Source organism: Rutidosis leptorrhynchoides, chromosome 4, assembly GCF_046630445.1.
Source record: "Rutidosis leptorrhynchoides isolate AG116_Rl617_1_P2 chromosome 4, CSIRO_AGI_Rlap_v1, whole genome shotgun sequence".
Classification (NCBI taxonomy): Eukaryota; Viridiplantae; Streptophyta; class Magnoliopsida; order Asterales; family Asteraceae; genus Rutidosis; species Rutidosis leptorrhynchoides.
In genome coordinates this window covers 70,195,672-70,219,145 of record NC_092336.1, presented here as the reverse complement: position 1 = coordinate 70,219,145, position 23,474 = coordinate 70,195,672, and the positions used below count along the sequence as shown (strand labels likewise).

Below are 23,474 nucleotides of genomic sequence, written 5' to 3'. Positions count from 1 at the left end.
GGGGTCCTAATAAAATTTTATATTTCTTAAGGACTAACAAAAATGGTCTCATTATAAGTATATAGTATATTAGTACCCAAATAAAAGTCCTATTATAAAAAAATACTACAAAAGTACTAATAAAAAGAGTCCTAATATATCGACATATTCGTTTAGCACCAAGAAAAAAGGTCCTAATGCAATGATTTTCAAGGTTAGTACCACTAAAAATGGGTCTTAATATAACGATATAATATCAAATTTATTATGACATAATTATATGTCCTATAAAGTCATAGCAGTTCTGGATCCAGTTTGGATATTCGGTTCCGGTTCAGATATTAAGATCCGGTTCGAATATTTGGGTCTGGGTTTTGAGTCCGGTTCGGATAATCAGATCCAGATCAGACATTCTTGTCTGGTTCAGTTAATCGGGTCTGGTTCCAACATTCAATCCGGTTTGGTTTTCAGATTTTGAGCGGTTTTATTGAATCCGGTTTTTATTTAACATGATCATGGACACCTAATTAATAATTTATACTAAAACAAATATAAAATAAAACAAAATTATTTTTCAATAAATTATTCTCATAACACAAACAAAACTAAACATAAAAATTCACAATTAATCCCAATATATAAAGACTTCGAATAACATTTAACAAGAACGTAAAATTAATGACAAGCAGCGCATAACGTCATATGTCAACATCTATCTCTATCAATCTCCACGTACCACCTACAAATAAACCATCCATGTATAAACATAAAGGTACACGTTGAAATTAATGTTAATTATTACAAGTTTAACAAGGACATACCGATATAAACAGACAAGGCCAAGTGAGAGATGTACCAATAGCGTCTCCAACTATCACAAATAAACCATATAGTCCAATAATATATTCATCTAGCATAGCATTTAGGTTCCTACTATAACGACAAATTAAACATCTACTACAATAACTAATTTCACAAAATTTGGAAGTGAGAAATAGGTAACTGATTAAGCAGAAAAGAACACAATTATATACCTTAGGGATAAAGGGCGATGGAGGTTTCAGGCAATGATGAACACTTATAGTTAATAGCTTGACATAGCAATAGCATAGGTCGCTGAAACAAAGTAGTAGGAGCAACTGTTGCAGCTGCAAACAATAAAAGAACATGAAGTTGCAAATTTAGGAAACATACAATAGAGAATGACTAGAACTCATAATTTAAATGAATAAAAAGTTAATACCAGCTGTTGAATGGTGATTCTCAGGAAGTAATCCAAATGAATATATGAAAACTAAATGTGTAAACTAAAAAGCTACATGAAAAACTAAACTATAATCTCAATCACTTTTATTAAAGATCTCAACATGGTATTTAAACTGCCATTCTTTTCCAAACACAAAACAGCCACAATACGCCTTGTATTTTTTCATTCCTGTGATCATTAGTTAGACAGTCAGCTGGTACTATTTAGTGATCCTAAATTTTGTATAACAGGTTTTAATGTTTAATAAAAGAACAATTTATATAACATTAGTTGTGTATACAATTAGAAACAATGGTATTGGGCCCGCGCTTCATGTTGTTGTTTGTTACTTGGAATGATATGGATGCATGAGACTTATTAGTGCAACTGATTATAACTCTTAACATAACCTTTGTGGTCTTTACATGGATTTTGTGTTGCCTTTTGTGTTGCTGGCCAGTGTGTCTGCCGTTGGTGTTGCGGCTGTTGTTACATCGAATGTGTGATCAATGATAAATTCTAGTGGTGTCCTTGTGGATGAGCTGTTTCGGAACAGTAGAATTGTTTTTTGGTGTTCGATTCTCTTGATGATACCTGGAAATTTGAACGAAAAATGAAATCAAAATAACTTTTATAAAAGATAAATATGATTCAGATTGGAACTATGAACTATATGTAATAAAGTCTAAATATAGAACTTTATATCAACTGAAGTTAACAAACCTCAAAGATCATGACTACAACAGTTATGCATACCAAACTTTTTTAAGATTTTAAGTTCTATTTTACTGGAAGTTTTATAGCTTCATACCAGGGATATCTACTTGACCTTGGTATCCTGTTGGATCTATGAAGGTGTTGTAGTTATAAGCAACTAATGAATCTCGAACTTCACTGTTGGTCCGAAGTTGCAAAGTATTGAGTAGAATTTGCTTTTCTGTTTAACTTTAAACTGCTAAACCTCTAGTATATAATATAATCATTCTTGAATAAAAATACTCCAACTATTATCAAACAAAATCAAATGCGGTAACAATATTTATCGAGAGAAAGGGGACGGATGTAAGTGGGAATGCCCAAGAGGACCAATGATTAGAGTTAGTATACTAAATGTATAGAGCTAATTTATACTAAATGTATACTTAGTTGACCACATTTAGTACACATAACATTAGCTCCAAAATGTTGGTGACACGATTTAAGAAACAGAATATCGACATAAAGTGATATGCAACTGACTGCAAACGTTTTATGAGTTGTTACTGTGTCTTTTTTTTATGAGTTGTGACTAAATCTTTGGTCTTGCAAACGATAAATGCAGTACTTGAACTGCACATCAAGAACAATACCTATTTCAAAAATGAAGTGATAAGTAAAATGGGAAGCTCAGTGAACTGCACATCAAGAATAATTTCGTCTAATTATAATTGTAAATTCGTCCATAAACCCATTTTTTATGTCAGTTGTACTAAATTAAACATACAAAATATTATCGTTTGGTGTAAAATTTACATCACTTAATAATTAAAATTTTGATAATATTTTTACATCACTTCATAGTTAAACATAACAAATCAACAACCATAACCCTAATTCCACCCGATTAAGCATAACAGTTATAAATTTATAAACAGTTAGTATGCAAAATTCAGTGACATACCAAATTCAAACGGGATAGTCGAGTTAACGAAAACAGCAGCAATAGCAGGTAAAACAACGGCAATCGCCAACAATTAACAGTTTGAAGTCAATAGCTTTAAACCCTAATCTCCAATTTAAAATATACGTAAGCAAGAAAAAAGAGACACCTATTAAATCAAACAACAATTATATATCAAAACTTAGAATGAATTATAAGGTATTGATATGATACATACCATCGGCGAAGATCGTATTGTAATTGCGGAACAAAGGATTTTTGGAATTAGGTCAAATAGATAAGGGAGAATAAACATCGAATAATCGTATAAAAATAATCGAAATAACCATAATCATACTGATGGATTGACATTCAATATCTGATTATTGAATAATAGGATCAGAAATCTATATACCAGTGAATTTAGGTAGATAAAGAAAGAAGATAGATTAAGGAATATTAGTGACCTTTTAGGAAGTTAGAAAATTAAGGAATTTAAAATGTTTTAGAAAGATGGGAGGGAATACCCAAATAATTTTGGCCGCCATTATTTTCATTGATTATTACTCTGTATTATGTTAATATAATTTATAATTAATTAATTAATTACCATATTATAATTATAATTATAATTATAATTATAATAAATATATTCAATTGAGATTTCATACGAGTACTATTCAATTGGGACCCAAGTGTAATTACCCACAAACTCCTTGGCTAAAAAAACTATGGCTGCTAACCATGAGGGTGGTGGTGGCATGGTAAGACCCTGACCTTCCAATGTGGAGGTCTAGGGTTCGATTTCTTGCACTCACAAAGTTATTCCCCCTCATGGCCACGGAGGTTCGCCTGCAATGACTCTGGGCTGCTCGCAAAGCGGGTAGACACCCTGGGATTAGTCAGTTAAAAAATGTTGGATACCCATGTTACAAAAAAAAAAAAAAAAAAACACTATGGCTGCTTTTGTCTTCTTTCAAAAAAACCCAGCTTTTACAAGCATTATTTAATTTAATGAGTAACACACATATATAAATACAATGTTGATGGAGTGGTTAGGTGCTATGATTGGTTTCCTAGTGGTCTTGGGTTCAAAACACGGAAGCTTTTTTTTTTTTTCATCCAACCATCCTCAAAAGTAAAATATTTTTTTTATGCCCATCCAACCATCCTAAAAAGTAAACTATATAATGTATATTACGAGTAACTGTTTCATGTTAAATATATTATACATATATTCAAAGAGAACATGATAACCGGAACTCTTCAATTAGGATATAATTACAATAACAATCACTTCGAAGGGTAAAAAACAACTGTTTGGCTAATTTAAAAATGAGATTTCTTAGGTTAAATACTAAACATTGTAAATTCAAAACAAATGCAACAATGGCTTACTGGCTAACCATTCGAGGTATATACCGAAGGGTAAACCGTTTGATTCTTGGCTCCCCCTTCCATGTCTCTCTTTTTATTCTTTTTTACTTTTCACCCATTATTCTCTCATTTTATCAATTTTTTCATAATGCACCCCTTAACGTTTTTTATTTCTAATTTAGTCATCTCACTCCGATTCCACTATTTTTAAACTCTTTTTCCAAACTACATTTTCTTATAACGCGTCGGGGGTAAGGGACGTTGCTATCTATTCAGAATCTTCAAGCCTATCGCAGATGACAGTAATCCTTTTTGCAGCAAAACATTGAATGCTGCAAAAAGGTTGACCTTTTTGCAGGTGGACTGTTCATGATTATCTGACCTATTGTTACTACTCATACACTGAAGCATTAAACGCGTTATAGTTTTGCAACAATCGAGACGTAATAGTCCCGACTATTTATTTTATCAAGTGATTCGCATTTAAAAGAATACTCATCGCATTGACAATAAGTGCTATGGAGACCTCTTCATACAATTTTTCATGACACGACATGTTTTGTTGCCGATAGTATACGTATGGAAGTCACAACGATGGATCTTGACGAGTTAGATATGTAGTGCCTCAACGTCAGATTACTCTAAAGTGACGGAACGGAGTTTAGGGTTTAGGGTTTACGGTTAACAATCGCACCGTTGCTCCCTTATTTTGACTTGTTTTTCGTTGTTTATCCGAATATTGGACTGTAGTTTGGAAAATCCCTACTTGCAACAATTGATTAACTTCCGCGTCTAATGTGTATTGACAAGTTACACTGCCAACAACGGAATGATATTGGCAGACCTCTTCATAATTTATGCTATGATTTAAAGTTTCGCATGATAAACCCTAAACCCTAAACCCTAAAATGAATAAAATATCATTTTCGTCATCTAAACGAACTCTAATCGCAAGAGAATTTCCACCTAAACTTATTAAGTGTGGTAATTATATTTATATTAACCATTATATAGGACAAGAAAATATAATACTTAATTAGGATGTGAAAATATATTTCATCCGTCCTTAATTAATTGCTCAGTATTTGATTTTTGAATGTCTCAAATTAATTGTTAATTTTCAGAAATAGATAAGAATAAATATGTAAAGTTTTTTTTTATACCCCTTGTTTTGTGTATACAAGATAAAAAAAAAATAGGTAAAAATTAAGGAGTAAACTATAATGTAATAAAAATTATAGTGTAATAATAAACTTTCTTTAACTGTAACAATTAATATGGTAATAATATATATTTAACTACTCCGTATATTATAATAAATTAATAAAAAAATAAATCTTAAAAAAACTGATTTTTTAATTAAGAAAAGATATACGCCTTCCTTCCCATATTAATTGTCCCAAGACAAAAAAACATATAGTTTAAGAAAATGTTAGAAAAGTACTGTACTTTCTGTTTAATTTTCAGTTTTACCCTTACTTTTTCTTTCTCATTTAATCATATCCACATACATTAAGGGTATAATATAACTTATTCTTCTTATATTATTATTTATGAAAATAGACAATTAATTTGGGACATTAAAAAATGGAATACTGGACAATAAATTAGGGACGAAGTGAGTTTTAAAACAGTATACTTGTCGACGCACTAGCTTAACCGGGAAAATATTTATTTTACGCGCTGAATGAAAATATTGAGCGCTACCACAAAACCCTTAATTCAATCAAACACATTTCACCTACACCTGCTCACCCCACCCCTTTTCTCTCCCAACTGCCGACCCATCTACCAAATCCGGGCATAACTTTAGTAACTTGCCATTTTTCAAAGACTCAAGCATCAATCCACACTCCTAAAATTATCCAAGGTATTTACCATCTAAAATTCTTACTTTATTTCAACTTTTAGCTCTATTTTGTTCTAGTGGTTTTAGGGTAAAGATTATAAAATTTTTGTTATTTGCTTGTATTTATGAATAATACTTGGTATATCCGTACACAATAATTTTGATACAAGTTATATATAAAAGACCCAATGATGTTAATGTTTTTAAAAATTTTAGTAACTTAAAAGTCTGAATGACGTTTTCAAACAATGAGTTATGTGAATTGTTAGCTTTGTCTGAGTTCCTTAAGGAATTTTAGTAACACTATAATTTAGGATTTTTTGAAACAGTATAATTTGCTGAGTTCTTTTTCTGAGTTTTAAAAAATATAGTAACATAATAATTCAGTAATAGTATGTATGAAATTACATGCTTTTTTGTTGAACAAGAATTTGCCGAGTTCTTTTAGGATTAGCATGTGTAATAATTTAGTAACAGTATGTATAAGTTATCACCCGTTTTGTCCCTTTCCCTTTCTAACTCCAGTTGTTTAGTGTATAACCCGTATGACCTACAAGGATATTGTGGTACAATATTTTTTGAATCCCATAATCATAAGTTGTGTATTTATTCTTGACTTTGTATAACTGTTGTACAACTGATGACAATCATACCCCCATTTACTTATGAATGGGTTGATTGGGGTTATGATATTAATATCATTAATGTATCCCTTTAGAGATGAGCAGATTAACCCTAAAGCTAGGGTTGCTGTTGAACTCGGGGTGGAACTCTTAATCGGTACTGTGGCTTCAAGAGTTGCATAGGGTAATGTTGATGACATTATTCAGGTTACTTCACTTTTATCCATTCTCATGTTTGCAGGACTCGAGTTTTTTTTTTTTTTTCCTGTAAGAGTTGGCATATTTAAAAATAGCCAGTAGTTTTTCACTAATAATATGTTTTTTTGAATAAAATGATTCATGATGCTTTACACATCACGGAAAACACTTTAGGGTGAAAGCTAATGCTCAAATCATTCAATGGCGGGTTATGATTTAGTCAAGGAAGATTTTTGCTGATGAAACATAAAGTAAGTATTATGTTCCTGAATGCAAATTTAACTGGGTCAGGTAACTATCTGTATTATTTGAAATTAAACATGATGTTCCTTTAAATTTTCAGCTAAGTGATGTTTTTGTGTTTGCTCATTGTATGTTAACAGGGCCTACGGAGCATTTTGACTATTTTGTTTTTAAAATGCGAGAGCTGATAAGAAAGAATCTTGTATGTTCGTTAGAAATTTGTAAGTGCATTATGATCGTGTTTAACATTACTAATCAATTAAATCAGTTGTTTTCATATTACTTAAGTGCAACATGCTATAATAACCGGAAGTGAAAATTCTGTTTGTTGCGTTGAGTTAAGGTGAAATTGTGTTTACCGTATATGTATAGAGGTGTTAAAACGGGTGGGTTCAGTGGTTCACCAAATTTAGTACACTACAATTTGTCCAGTTGTACACTTTCGGGACTGCATTTTGTACAATTTTGGGCAGTTTGCCCACTTAATTTAATACACTATAGTTTGTCAAAGTGTAGATTTTGACCTAACTGTTATGCAGTGTTATTTTGACCCAACTTTTATGCTTGTGTTTGTTAGGGTTCTAAAAACTAATTTCCAGTGAAGAAAAACGAGAAGAATGGAAGTTTGCACTTGTTTAGTGTGGTCAACAAGTTGAGGTATAAAATGATAAGGATTGAATGATGATGATAATTAGGGTTACTATATTTCTATATTTGTGTATAGATATGTTAATTGTTTGCTATTTAGCTCTCGTTTGCTCCATCAGTTGCGATTTCTCTGCTCTAATGTCATGATATACATCTATACTTGTGGTTTTCATGAAACCAGTTGGATCTCAATAGGATTTTCTGCTAGACATGATACTTTGACTGGTTATTTCTATTAAGTTCACTAATAATCCAATACCATGGCTATATGCTTTAGAAAGTATAGATACATATTACCATCATTTGTGTATTAAAACATTTCATACATCATTTGTACATTATAGTTGATGTGATATAAAAATTGTAATGTTTGATAATGTAATTTACGTGTTCAGATTATAGAGGTGTAGTAACTTGTAACTAAAACACTCAAGAGTGATTTAAAACTTATAATCAACATTGTTCTAGGACATGTCTACTTCCTGCATAAGTGTTATGGTAAATGGATAAAGGATTTTCTTTTTCAGACTACCCGAGAAAGGGAGTATTTTCTACTGTTGATGATGATCTCAGCCGTTTCTAAAGTGTATTTTCTTTGTTGATTTAGTTTATTCAATTTTTACTGTTTTTGTTTCAGATTTCATATAGACCACCAGGTTTTCCTTTCAACTCAAATCGAAATTTTATATTGCATTTGAAGAGGTGACCTGTGGTTCATCGGTCTTTATGAGGATGGTTATGATGGCGATCATTTTGGTGGTAGCTATGGCTGGCTTCATGTCGCCTTATTACGACGGTTATTGGTAGGTGTGTGAAGACCCGTCCTAATCCATCCGGACTAAGTCCATATCGATTATAAACGATTCGCAACAGTTGATTACATCGCGAGGTACTTGACCTCTATATGATACATTTACAAACATTGCATTAGTTTTTGAAAAGACAATCTTTCATTACATCGAAAATTGATGGCATGCATTACTATTTCATAATACATCTAACTATAATTGACTTAGTAATAATCTTGATGAACTCAACGACTCAAATGCAACGTCTTTTGAAATATGCCATGAATGACTCCAAGTAATATCTATAACATGAGCAAATGCACAGCGGAAGATTTCTTTCGTACCTGAGAATAAACATGCTTCAAAGTGTCAACCAAAAGGTTGGTGAGTTCATTAGTTTAACATAAATAATCATTTTATAATTTTTAATAGACCACAAGATTTCATATTTCCATTTCTCATAAACATACGTCCCATGCATAAAGATAAAATATCATTCATATGGATTGAACACCTGGTAACCGACATTCACAATATGCATATAAAATATCCCCATCATTCCGGGATCCTCCTTCGGACATGATATAAATTTTGAAGTACTAAAGCATCCGGTACTTTGGATGGGGCTTGTTGGGCCCGATAGATCTATCTTTAGAGTTCGCGTCAATTAGGGTGTCTGTTCCCTAATTCTTAGATTACCAGACTTAATAAAAAGGGGCATATTCGATTTCGATCATTCAACCATATAATGTAGTTTCAATTACTTGTGTCTATTTTGTAAAACAGTTATAAAAACAGCGCATGTATTCTCAGTCCCAAAAATATATATTGCAAAAGCATTTAAAAAGGGATTAATGAAACTCACGCATATAAATATTGTAAAACAGTTAATAAAGCATTTGCATGTATTCTCAGCCTAAAAACGTAAAGAGTAAAAGGGGCAAATGAAACTCACGCATATAAATATTGTAAAATAGTTATTAAAACATTGCATGTATTCTCAGCCCAAAAATATATATAAAAAGGGAATAATGAAACTTACGCATATAAATATTGTAAAACAGTTAATAAAGCATTTGCATGTATTCTCAGCCTAAAAACGTAATGAGTAAAAAGCGAACAATGAAACTCACCTAATGTATTTTGTAGTAAAAATACATATGACTATATTAAACAATGCAAGGTTGGCCTCGGATTCACGAACCTATATCATTTGTGTATATATTAAAACGTATAATCGTAATCGAACAAATATATATATTAATATTAGTGATATAATTTTTCTTATATTCGTAACTTTTATATTTCATCATTGATATATATTAGTTTTATATATTTAACAATATAAATCTTGTTATGTTATATGTATTAAATATTTTATTTATTTTTCATTTGTTTGTTAAGAATAGTAATTATAAAATACTATGATAATTTTTGTAGTAATAATAATAATGATAATACTGGTATTAATAATAATGATAATGATATTAATGATTATCATAAGAATAATATTAATGATAGTTTTATTAATAAATCTTATACAAATGTAAATAACAGTTTTTAAATGAAAAGTTTAATAATGTTAAATAATAATACTAATGTTTAAAAAAAATATAAATACTAATATTAATTAAAATAGTAATAACATTAATAAACGTAATCATAATAATACTCATAGTACTTAGATGATAAGATTAATAATAATGTTAATAATATTTATATAAAAATATACAAATGATAATAGCGTCCTCAATACTTATAAATATAAATATGATATTAGCAATAATAATTATAATTCTACAATCATATTAATAATCCTAATTATAACAATCTTATTACTAATGTTAATCTTAATAGAAAATACTTTTGTTACTAATAATCCTAAAATGATACTAATACTAATACTAATATTAATGAAAATAATAATAAATTTTATTATTTTCATAATAATAATAATTGTTTTAATCTTAATCATAATAATAATAGTGGTAACAATAATAATTCTTATACGATTATTAATAATAATAATAATAATAACGGTTGTAATACTTTATAATTATGGTTGTGATATTAATACAATAATAATAATTACTTTACTAATAACATTTATAATACTTACAATAACGATAATAATAATAATTACAATAATAATAAAGATAATCATAATAATAATAATGATAATAATAATAATTAATATTAATAAGAAAGCTACCTCACAAGAAAAAGTTTCCAAAAAAAAATTAGCTGATCATGCTGGGACTCGAACCCGGATCCCTCGTATACCCGTCAACACTCAACACCACTCTTCCATGCTTGCTTATCTGCTTTTATATACCCCGAAATATTTATAACCCTTTTTTAAAATCGTTCATCTCCTTCATTTGAAATCGGCCATAGCAGCATCAACACCAACAACAGGTTTATGATTTTATTAAGTTTTGAATACGAAACATAACAATACCAGATGGGAGTGAATTGGTTTATCAACACAAAATAGAAAAATAAATAAAATTAAATGGTTGTAACAACCTTCTCATGAGCACGATGAACTCGATGATCAAACTCAAAATTTAGTACGTTTTAGGTCGAGAATCCTGAATGAAAAAGGTTTTAAATCGTTACAGGAAACTTTATGGATCTTCAATTTATCTTAAAACACATAAACGAATTTGAATTTTCTTGAAGAACACCCGATTGACTTTTTCTCTTCACAACTTTGACTCTAAAATTCTCAATCAAAATAACGAATTGGAACTTGGTACTTTGCAATTAGTTTGAATGTGATATTACTAACAAGATAGCGTTTACACAATTTGAAATTAAGTAGAAAATCGAGACCTCGTGAAAAAGAAACAAGAACAGGGCCTCGTCTGTTCTTGCTTGTTTCTGTAAAAAAAATTAAATTAATACAGCGAGCTTTTGATTGATAAATGATAATGTAATTGTGCTGTTGGTTGAACGTGATAATAATACAAAGTAATTCATTTGTTTTATTGTAGAAAGAAATCGACAGCAAAAAAAAAAAAAAAAATTCAATCAGAGATATTTAAGAAAAGTTCTAACAGCTTTTGTTTGATTGTGGAGATAAAAGGAATCATTCGTACCAACTTGTATTAATAAAACGATTTGTGAAATCCATATGATGTATCAGTTGTAACAAAACCGATTCTTTTTCTTGGATTTTTATAAAATATAATATATAATAATAATAGTTAATAATATAATTATGTAAATAATAATCATAATAATTTTAATGTAACAAAACTAACAATATCAATACTAAAATAATACTAGTAATATTATAAATATGATAAAAGTAATAAAGATTATGAAATGATAACTTTAATTAAAGTTAGAAATTTTTAGTAATAACATCAATAATAAACATACTAAAATCATCATAATATAAATAATAATGATATAACAAATTAAATATATATCAACTTTATATCTATATATTATATTAACATAACAACTTAATATTAATATAAATATCAATAATGATTAATGATTAGAATAATAATATTATAACAATTTATATATAACAATTTTTATATAATTGTTTTTAATGATACAAATACTAGTGATGACAATTAATATAACAATTATAATTACACTTGTATTTACCTTTAATATATTAGTATTACCATTGATTAACTATGTAATCCAATATTATATAGTAACATTTATCTAATATTTAATATCTATACATTTTTGTATGATTGTGTTTGCATATTACATCATATAGTATATATATATATATATATATATATATATATATATATATATATATATATATATATACATTGCTACTGTGTTATCTATATATTTATTATATATCTAAATATTATATCCTCTTATTAATTATATATAATATTTAATAGTCTTATATCATATGATGTTATTTACCAAACATTTAATATTTATATATTATATATATACATATAATAGAAATCATATATAGCTTCAATATGACATTTATATATATATATATATATATATATATATTTTAACAGTAATCTAATTATTCCAATTATTATTTTTACTTTTTAAGTTTAAATAAATTAAAGTATACTTTATTATTTCAAAACATTATATATATACTTATATTTATTTTCTTTATATCTACATATGTATTTACATATTTACTTACAATGATTATTCGTGAATCGTCGGGAATAGACAAAGTCAAATGCATTCATGGAAATAGTTCAAACATTATGAGACTCAGTTTAATAGACTTTGCTTATCGTGTCGAAATCATATATAAGATTAAGTTTAAATTTGATCGGAAATTCCCGGGTCATCACAGTACTTACCCGTTAAAGAAATTTCGTCCCGAAATTTGAGTGAGGTGGTCATGGCTAACAATAAAAATGTTTTCATGACGAATATGAGTTGATAAAAATAGAGTTTTATTACTATTGAGTAATGGATAAAATAATTCGAGTACTCGAAGCGTACGCGTGAAGTTATCACCAAAGAGTGAAATAGGAAAGTAAAGATTCATCTTAACTTTTGACAGAGTCAGGGTTGAATTTAGAAAATAAGATGCATCTTAACTTATGACGTTGCCTTAGTTGAATTCCGGAATTCAAGGGATTTAGAAGAAAATCTTCGAAATCTAAAAGATTCGATTCTTCTGCGAATAAGGAAATTTAGATTTCTATTATTAAATGCGGTGATCTGCCTCGATTCCTCTGTCTGATATTTTCACTATAAATTTTACCCTTTTCCGTTCCATTAATCTTCACCACTTCAATACTAAATTTCCAAATTCAAAAGATCGTGAAATGCTTAATCCAGTTCTGATCCTTGTCCTTATCCTGATTATCACAACAATCATTCTCCTTTCCCAACTTCCACCAGAGGAATCTGCTTTCTTCTACTTCGCCCTTGGGATTATAATGTTTTTAATTCTCCCGTGTATTTATATTGCGATAAACATTGATATACACGGTTTGTAATTTATATGTTGTTATCGGGCTTTATATTCTCCATTAAATTTCAAAGCTCTATGCTTTTGTTTTCTCTTCCCGACTTCAAGTCAAGCGAATAATGGTCCAGAATTTGTAGATATAGAGTTTCGAATGATTATAATGTTCTAAGCAGGAAGGAACGTAATAGCACGATTTGTTTTTTAAATTACCAGAATCACTGAGAATAGAACTGTCAAGAAAATACTTTCTTGATATGTTCAGAAGTTAAGCATAATGAAAGAGTTATGTAAAATGGCACGTGATGACGTTAGGATCTATGAATCATCACGTTCCATTAGAAACTCAGCATGACTTACTGTAATATAATCACGTTGATCAAGTGTCATTATATTATACTAACTCATGCATCAGTTCCCAACATTACTTCAATAACATTCATATTTTAAGCTCGAAAGTTTACAGAATATAGAAACTAACAGTTTCTATATGATGTAATACTGATAGCACGAAGAGATTAATGATTTCAGATAAGTATAATTATAAAAATATCTTCAGAAATATGGAGGATATTTATAATGAAAGATACGATAATATCTTTGAATATCTAAGATCAGAGAATGATGGAAACTATTGTCTGCAAGGTTTTAGAGTAACGAGCAAGATATTCGCTAAAGACTTCAGCAGACATTGAATCATTTAGATTCTTTGAAGTCAAACTTATTCTTTGTGATTTGTCCACGGCTTTCTTCATAGTTTCGCATAATCTGCTTTTCGGTACTAAATTTTCTCTTGAATGCTTCCAATATAATGATACACATGAAGCACGAAGAGGTATATAATTTCGGACGAGAATATTTTTGAAAATATCCTCAGAAATATCGAAGATATTGATGATGATATTTTAGAATTTCTAAGTTCGATGGTTGATGGAGAAAGATTTTCCGCAAGATTTTAACATGACTTTGGAGCAAGATATTCTCTAAAGATTTCATCGGATTCAGAATTACCTGGATTCTTTGAATATAGTGTTTGGTCCTTGTATTTGTCCTTGGTCTCCTTCGTGGTTAGCTCAATTCGTTTTCCAGTTCCAACTTTTCTAAGCTTTTCCAACATACTATTCTTTTTCATCAAACTTTCGATGATTATGGTCGTTTACGGTTGTCTATGGTTTCTGCTGCTTCATTCAACTTTTTCAACATTCATAGTATTGATTTGTGACAGAGTGCTTTTCAGAATTTCAGAATGAGAGATCATAATTCTAAGAGATAAATGTCATACATATAACTGTTGATGTAGATATGATGTGAGTTTTCAAAGCACTGATTGCTGATTCCCGGTAATTGGTATGGCAGTTCTCGTTACAAGATGCAGATGAGTATATGATAGGGTTTCATTGAATAAATATAATGATTTGTCAGAGAGATCTAAGCCAAGAGGCAACGAGGTTGCTGGTATGTCTACTGATAATATGGTGGAATATAAAAGAATTCTCCGGTATCAAAAGGGTAATCGTATATATATCAAGATTATAGTAAGGCTGTTTCGAATGAAAAGTCAAAATTGACTTGCTGGAGCTGTGACAAAATTGACTACTTTGAAAAGGGATCACAAAATTATTTTTGCTAATAAATGCCAAAGGATCTAACGCGGCTACGTGTTAAACTTTTACTCAGTTGCCGAGAGTTTCTCAGGTGCATAACTATATGCATAAATCTTTCCTTCCGTAGATGAAGTGTGGTTGATTCATCCTATTGATTGCGGTGTTTTCAAGAATCATGAAAGGTTTGAACGCAGAATGTAATCGTGAAGGTACAGATGAGGTTTAAGACGAAATCAAGTGGCAAACTTGAAGAAGTTTTTAGTTTCATATGTTATAATCAATATTTTAATTCATTTTAATTGTCCAACATTATTAGTCTACAGTCGATAGTTCACAGTTAGCGGTGTACAAATAATAATTCATATATAGTTTACTATATAATATTCGAATTAATTATTACGTGTCGTGACCCGTATACGTCTCAGACTCGATCACAACTCAAAGTATATATATTATTATAGAATCAACCTCAACCCCGTATAGAGAACTCGATCATTACTGCATATAGAGTGTCTATGGTGATTCCAAATAATATATATAGATGTGTCGATATGATATGTCAAAACTTTGTATACGTGTCCCGATATTTAAAGTGCGTAAAATAAATAACAGAAACTAAATGACGATAAATAAAATTGCGAGAATATAAATTGCGATAATTAAATTGCGATAAATAAAATGTATTACAGAATTATCAGTTAGCTAGGAACAGTTAGCTAGGATTTTGTTAGTGTGGTTTCTTAATAAAATTTAATATTGTTAATTAGTCTGTTTCTAATCAATTTTTATTGTGTCCATTATTTCTTCATTATGCTACTTGTTGGATTCTTATAGGTCAAAATCCAAATATGAAATTGAATGAAAATGGTTATTTTGTGGTGAACGGATTCGTATATCGGCGGGTGTAAGTAGGATAGTAAACGACTGTTGAATCAGCTTCGTCGAATATACAGTGTAAATTATTAAAGTGAAATCTAAATATTCCTTGGGTATTACCTACCCGTTAAAATATTTTCACCATTAACAGTTTGTTCAAAAGAACTTTTAATTACAATCTTTATGAAAATATACTTGTATATATATTTTCTTCAGATGCAATCATGGATTTAATGAGTTAATATGATATTAAACTCATTTGATTTACGTTAGAACAAGAATATATAATCTCTGAAACATTAGAGATTACATATTTGCCATGTTGAACGAAGATAAATGATGCAGAACGTCATGTAGAACGAAGATCATACTCAAAGTACAGATGATGATATTGAATCATGGATTGTTGATGGTACTGGTGCTGTTATTGACGGTACTGTTGGTGCCGGTGATGTTGCTGGAGCTGGTACATTTTGTACCATATTCTCCGAATTGATTATTCGAGTGCGAAGTTCGTTGACTTATTACTCCAGGATGATTGTCGGTCGGAACGAGCGGATGAATAAAGTTTTGAATCTGGCTTGTGATATAGTCGTGGCGAGATACTCTGGAAATGAGAAAGAAAATGGTGTTACGAACAGATTCGCCGGTAAGTACTTCAGGTTCTTCGCCAAGAGTGCAGGTTGGTGGGTGGAAAGAATCGCTTTCTACTCATCTCCATTGATTAAGTCGACTATGGACCCATCCGATGAATTGAGGATGGATGATTGGTTGATTCATTCTGGGACGTTTTCGGAGCTTAGGTGAATATCCATGTCGGAATAGCTGTCGGAATAACTATCGGAATAGCTATCGAAGTCTGAGGGACTCGAACTAGTTGAGGGATTTATCTCATACGATCGGATAAAGGATTTTGGGTAAGAAATAGATTATAGGATGTAGATTAGTATCCTGCAATACATAATTTACATATGCATATATAATACTAAAATCCCATAAGTTACGGAGGAATCTACGGAAGCTGTCAGGCAAAGGTAACAATAACAGATACGCTAAGATATTAATTTTGTCTATACACTATTCACGCAATCAATGCAGTAAGATGTGTCTAGACTGGGAATGATAAGCAGGTAATTTCCTAAGGATGATAATCGGATGATTTCCGACTAGAAATGATAAGCAAAAGTTTTGACATGCAGACACGGTCGAAGTCCAGACTCACTGATGCATCCTAACGACTTATCAGTTAGACACACTAATGCAGACCTGGTTCGCTAAGACCTCTGCTCTGATACCAACTGTGAAGACCCGTCCTAATCCATCCGGACTAAGTCCATATCGATTATAAACGATTCGCAACAGTTGATTACATCGCGAGGTACTTGACCTCTATATGATACATTTACAAACATTGCATTCGTTTTTGAAAAGATAATCTTTCATTACATCGAAAGTTGACGGCATGCATTACTATTTCATAATACATCTAACTATAATTGACTTAGTAATAATCTTGATGAACGCAACGACTCGAATGCAACGTCTTTTGAAATATGCCATGAATGACTCCAAGTAATATCTATAACATGAGCAAATGCACAGCGGAAGATTTCTTTCGTACCTGAGAATAAACATGCTTCAAAGTGTCAACCAAAAGGTTGGTGAGTTCATTAGTTTAACATAAATAATCATTTTATAATTTTTAATAGACCACAAGATTTCATATTTTCATTTCTCATAAACATACGTCCCTTGCATAGAGACAAAATATCATTCATATGGATTGAACACCTGGTAACCGACATTCACAATATGCATATAAGAATATCCCCATCATTCCGGGATCCTCCTTCGGACATGATATAAATTTCGAAGTACTAAAGCATCCGGTACTTTGGATGGGGCTTGTTGGGCCCGATAGATCTATCTTTAGAGTTCGCGTCAATTAGGGTGTCTGTTCCCTAATTCTTAGATTACCAGACTTAATAAAAAGGGGCATATTCGATTTCGATCATTCAACCATATAATGTAGTTTCAATTACTTGTGTCTATTTCGTAAAACAGTTATAAAAACAGCGCATGTATTCTCAGTCCCAAAAATATATATTGCAAAAGCATTTAAAAAGGGAATAATGAAACTCACGCATATAAATATTGTAAAACAGTTAATAAAGCATTTGCATGTATTCTCAGCCCAAAAACGTAAAGAGTAAAAGGGGCAAATGAAACTCACGCATATAAATATTGTAAAATAGTTATTAAAACATTGCATGTATTCTCAGCCCAAAAATATATATAAAAAGGGAATAATGAAACTCACGCATATAAATATTGTAAAACAGTTAATAAAGCATTTGCATGTATTCTCAGCCCAAAAATGTAATGAGTAAAAAGGGAACAATGAAACTCACCTAATGTATTTTGTAGTAAAAATACATATGACTATATTAAGCAATGCAAGGTTGGCCTCGGATTCACGAACCTATATCATTTGTGTATATATTAAAACGTATAATCGTAATCGAACAAATATATATATTAATATTAGTGATATAATTTTTCTTATATTCGTAACTTTTATATTTCATCATTGATATATATTAGTTTTATATATTTAACAATATAAATCTTGTTATGTTATATGTATTAAATATTTTGTTTATTTTTCATTTGTTTGTTAAGAATAGTAATTATAAAATACTATGATAATTTTTGTAGTAATAATAATAATGATAATACTGATATTAATAATAATGATAATGATATTAATGATTATCATAAGAATAATATTAATGATAGTTTTATTAATAAATCTTATACAAATGTAAATAACAGTTTTTAAATGAAAAGTTTAATAATGTTAAATAATAATACTAATGTTTAAAAAAAATATAAATACTAATATTAATTAAAATAGTAATAACATTAATAAACGTAATCATAATAATACTCATAGTACTTAGATGATAAGATTAATAATAATGTTAATAATATTTATATAAAAATATACAAATGATAATAGCGTCCTCAATACTTATAAATATAAATATGACATTAGCAATAATAATTATAATTCTACAATCATATTAATAATCCTAATTATAACAATCTTATTACTGATGTTAATCTTAATAGAAAATACTTTTGTTACTAATAATCCTAAAATGATACTAATACTAATATTAATGAAAATAATAATAAATTTTATTATTTTCATAATAATAATAATTGTTTTAATCTTAATCATAATAATAATAGTGGTAACAATAATAATTCTTATACGATTAATAATAATAATAATAACGGTTGTAATACTTTATAATTATGGTTGTGATATTAATACAATAATAATAATTACTTTACTAATAACATTTATAATACTTACAATAACGATAATAATAATAATTACAATAATAATAAAGATAATCATAATAATAATAATGATAATAATAATAATTAATATTAATAAGAAAGCTACCTCACAAGAAAAAGTTCCCAAAAAAAAATTAGCTGATCATGCTGGGACTCGAACCCGGATCCCTCGTATACCCGTCAACACTCAACGCCACTCTTGCATGCTTGCTTATCTGCTTTTATATACCCCGAAATATTTATAACCCTTTTTTAAAATCGTTCATCTCCTTCATTTGAAATCGGCCATAGCAGCATCAACACCAACAACAGGTTTATGATTTTATTAAGTTTTGAATACGAAACATAACAATACCAGATGGGAGTGAATTGGTTTATCAACACAAAACAGAAAAATAAATAAAATTAAATGGTTGTAACAGCCTTCTCATGAGCACGATGAACTCGATGATCAAACTCAAAATTTAGTACGTTTTAGGTCGAGAATCCTGAATGAAAAAGGTTTTAAATCGTTACAGGAAACTTTATGGATCTTCAATTTATCTTAAAACACATAAACGAATTTGAATTTTCTTGAAGAACACCCGATTGACTTTTTCTCTTCACAACTTTGACTCTAAAATTCTCAATCAAAATAACGAATTGGAACTTGGTACTTTGCAATTAGTTTGAATGTGATATTACTAACAAGATAGCGTTTACACAATTTGAAATTAAGTAGAAAATCGAGACCTCGTGAAAAAGAAACAAGAACAGGGCCTCGTCTGTTCTTGCTTGTTTCTGTAAAAAAAATTAAATTAATACAGCGAGCTTTTGATTGATAAATGATAATGTAATTGTGCTGTTGGTTGAACGTGATAATAATACAAAGTAATTCATTTGTTTTATTGTAGAAAGAAATCGACAGCAAAAAAAAAAAAAATTCAATCAGAGATATTTAAGAAAAGTTCTAACAGCTTTTGTTTGATTGTGGAGATAAAAGGAATCATTCGTACCAACTTGTATTAATAAAACGATTTGTGAAATCCATATGATGTATCAGTTGTAACAAAACCGATTCTTTTTCTTGGATTTTTATAAAATATAATATATAATAATAATAGTTAATAATATAATTATGTAAATAATAATCATAATAATTTTAATGTAACAAAACTAACAATATCAATACTAAAATAATACTAGTAATATTATAAATATGATAAAAGTAATAAAGATTATGAAATGATAACTTTAATTAAAGTTAGAAATTTTTAGTAATAACATCAATAATAAACATACTAAAATCATAATATAAATAATAATGATATAACAAATTAAATATATATCAACTTTATATCTATATATTATATTAACATAACAACTTAATATTAATATAAATATCAATAATGATTAGAATAATAATATTATAACAATTTATATATAACAATTTTTATATAATTGTTTTTAATGATACAAATACTAGTGATGACAATTAATATAACAATTATAATTACACTTGTATTTACCTTTAATATATTAGTATTACCATTGATTAACTATGTAATCCAATATTATATAGTAACATTTATCTAATATTTAATATCTATACATTTTTGTATGATTGTGTTTGCATATTACATCATATAGTATATATATATATATATATATATATATATATATATATATATATATATATATATATATATATATATATATATATATGAATACATTGCTACTGTGTTATCTATATATTTATTATATATCTAAATATTATATCCTCTTATTAATTATATATAATATTTAATAGTCTTATATCATATGATGTTATTTACCAAACATTTAATATTTATATAGTATATATATACATATAATAGAAATCATATATAGCTTCAATATGACATTTATATATATATATATATATATATATATATATATATATATATATATATATATATATATTTTAACAGTAATCTAATTATTCCAATTATTATTTTTACTTTTTAAGTTTAAATAAATTAAAGTATACTTTATTATTTCAAAACATTATATATATACTTATATTTATTTTCTTTATATCTACATATGTATTTACATATTTACTTACAATGATTATTCGTGAATCGTCGGGAATAGACAAAGTCAAATGCATTCATGGAAATAGTTCAAACATTATGAGACTCAGTTTAATAGACTTTCGTTATCGTGTCGAAATCATATATAAGATTAAGTTTAAATTTGATCGGAAATTCCCGGGTCATCACAAGGTGGAGATGGAGTTTGGTAAGATTAGTATCTTGGTTTATATGGTTTGTTCAGTCTTATTTTCTTATGGATGACATGAGATATGTAACATCATTAGTTTGAACAAGAACATTTTATATACAAGTGGAAGCAAAAATAGAGTTTGGTTTGAAGGCTGTTGGATTTTCGAGCAGAAACCTGGTAACGTTGGCTTGAGTTTAATGATTTAAATTTAGAAGTAGCATATTGTTTATCTCTATCTTGTGCTTGATTTTTTTTTTCTCATGTTGCCATTTAAAATTGGCATGTGATTGTGAGGTGTTTATATTATTCTTGGTTGTTTTTTCTTTTATTTTTGTGACAAGAACTTACCCTTAGTTGATTTTTTAGAATGGTCAAAGAACATAAGATGGCTACATGTGTCAATGTTATGTGTCCATCCTTTAACTCGGGTAAGTATCAATAAAATTGTGTTCCACAATTAACCATGTATTCTTGAAAGTATAACCAAATTTGAATTTTTGAAGAGATACTACACTTTGTATACGTTCGAAGTTTTCAAATGCCCAACTTACCTATGTTGCAGGTGAAAGTATATCCACCTGCGCATTGCTACCATTCTTTGGTGATTTGCATCAGGTGTAAGGTCAATATCTATGAGAAATGAAGTTCATTCATTACACCCCCGGTACAATTGGCTGTGAAATCGTTATTACTTTCGATTCAAAACTAGCTTTTGGTTGGAAAAGATCATGTCTCATGGTCAGGCCCACTGTTCATGTATAATGAAATTTTGGTTTATGGATCCATTTTCTTATTTTGTATAAATTGATCTTGTGACATATTACCACTACAACTTCTGCAAATTACGACTTATGGGTGGTACACTAAACTGGACCTGAGTGCGTTACTTAATGTCAACATAATCCAGCTATATAGTTCATTCGAGTATTTGGGAATTCGTCAATGGATCTGCTATAGAAGACATGTAAATAACTAAATACATAAGGATTAGGTAACCAATTTAAATGCATAAGTCATACGTTAAAGAAATCAAAGACATAATGTAAAATTTGTTTAATGACCAACTATATTACAATTGTTGTTGTACATCAGTGACTAACATAGTAATGAACTAATGATACAAATGTTACTTACATTCCGTATCATAACTATTTTCAGTTTCAGATATCAGGTAATTGCTTAGTTTCACTTACTATCGACTTAATTCGCTAGGTTATTGTTAATTGATTTATCACTTGTAATTGGTGATGGAAGTTTATTTACAAAGGGTGTAATAGTATGTATAGTCGATGGTTATGTATGTTTGGATGATCTTATGATTACTTAAATAAGAAAGGACGTGTTCATCATTATAAAAAATTAGTATTTTCTTTTATAAAAGATTTTGTATTATATTTTTAATTAAATTAATATAAAATAATGATATCATCAAAGATGTTTTAAAAATTTTCTTTTTTATTTTGAATTATTTTTATACTTAGAAATGTTTATTTATGACATTATTATTTTAGAATTTAATAGAACTTTTATATATATATATATATATATATATATATATATATATATATATATATATATATTCAAAAATCTCATCGTGTCATATTAAAAAGTTGAAGTCTTCTATAAAACTTAATATGATATGATATGACTTAAGTAGTAAATGTCCTGATATGTCCCACTATAATAAGACCTACGCAAATAAATATCTTATGAAAGTTCATTTCATATGACCTTAATATCAAGTGTCCTGTTACATTAACACATAATGCGACATGAAATCGTCGAATGTATTATAAAGTTCCGTTTAATGATTACCAATTAAAGTGTCATATGAAATAATATGATAATT

The 23,474-nt window shown here is 28.7% G+C and overlaps 2 long non-coding RNA genes across 14 annotated transcripts; one reads left to right on the top strand and one right to left on the bottom strand.

Annotated features, from left to right (window-relative positions):
* Nucleotides 1-561: 561 nt before the first annotated feature.
* On the bottom strand, nt 562-3,321 carry LOC139840057 (uncharacterized). Of its 9 annotated transcripts, none has more exons than XR_011757207.1 (6): nt 3,103-3,321; nt 2,037-2,988; nt 1,636-1,819; nt 1,014-1,127; nt 801-912; nt 562-718 (listed from the first exon to the last, which is right to left on the bottom strand). It is a non-coding gene; the product is annotated as an uncharacterized lncRNA (long non-coding RNA). The 9 variants fall into 9 exon arrangements; XR_011757206.1 differs by having other exon boundaries at nt 801-909; XR_011757208.1 differs by having other exon boundaries at nt 801-850.
* A 2,635-nt stretch (nt 3,322-5,956) lies between these two features.
* On the top strand, nt 5,957-22,675 carry LOC139841811 (uncharacterized). 5 transcript variants are annotated; one of them, XR_011757431.1, is made up of 8 exons: nt 5,957-6,111; nt 6,809-6,897; nt 7,086-7,162; nt 7,295-7,375; nt 7,732-7,811; nt 8,440-8,609; nt 21,625-22,053; nt 22,188-22,675. It is a non-coding gene; the product is annotated as an uncharacterized lncRNA (long non-coding RNA). The 5 variants fall into 5 exon arrangements; XR_011757430.1 differs by having other exon boundaries at nt 6,809-6,920; XR_011757428.1 differs by having other exon boundaries at nt 6,809-7,162; nt 21,625-21,802; nt 21,992-22,053.
* The last annotated feature ends 799 nt before the right edge of the window (nt 22,676-23,474 follow it).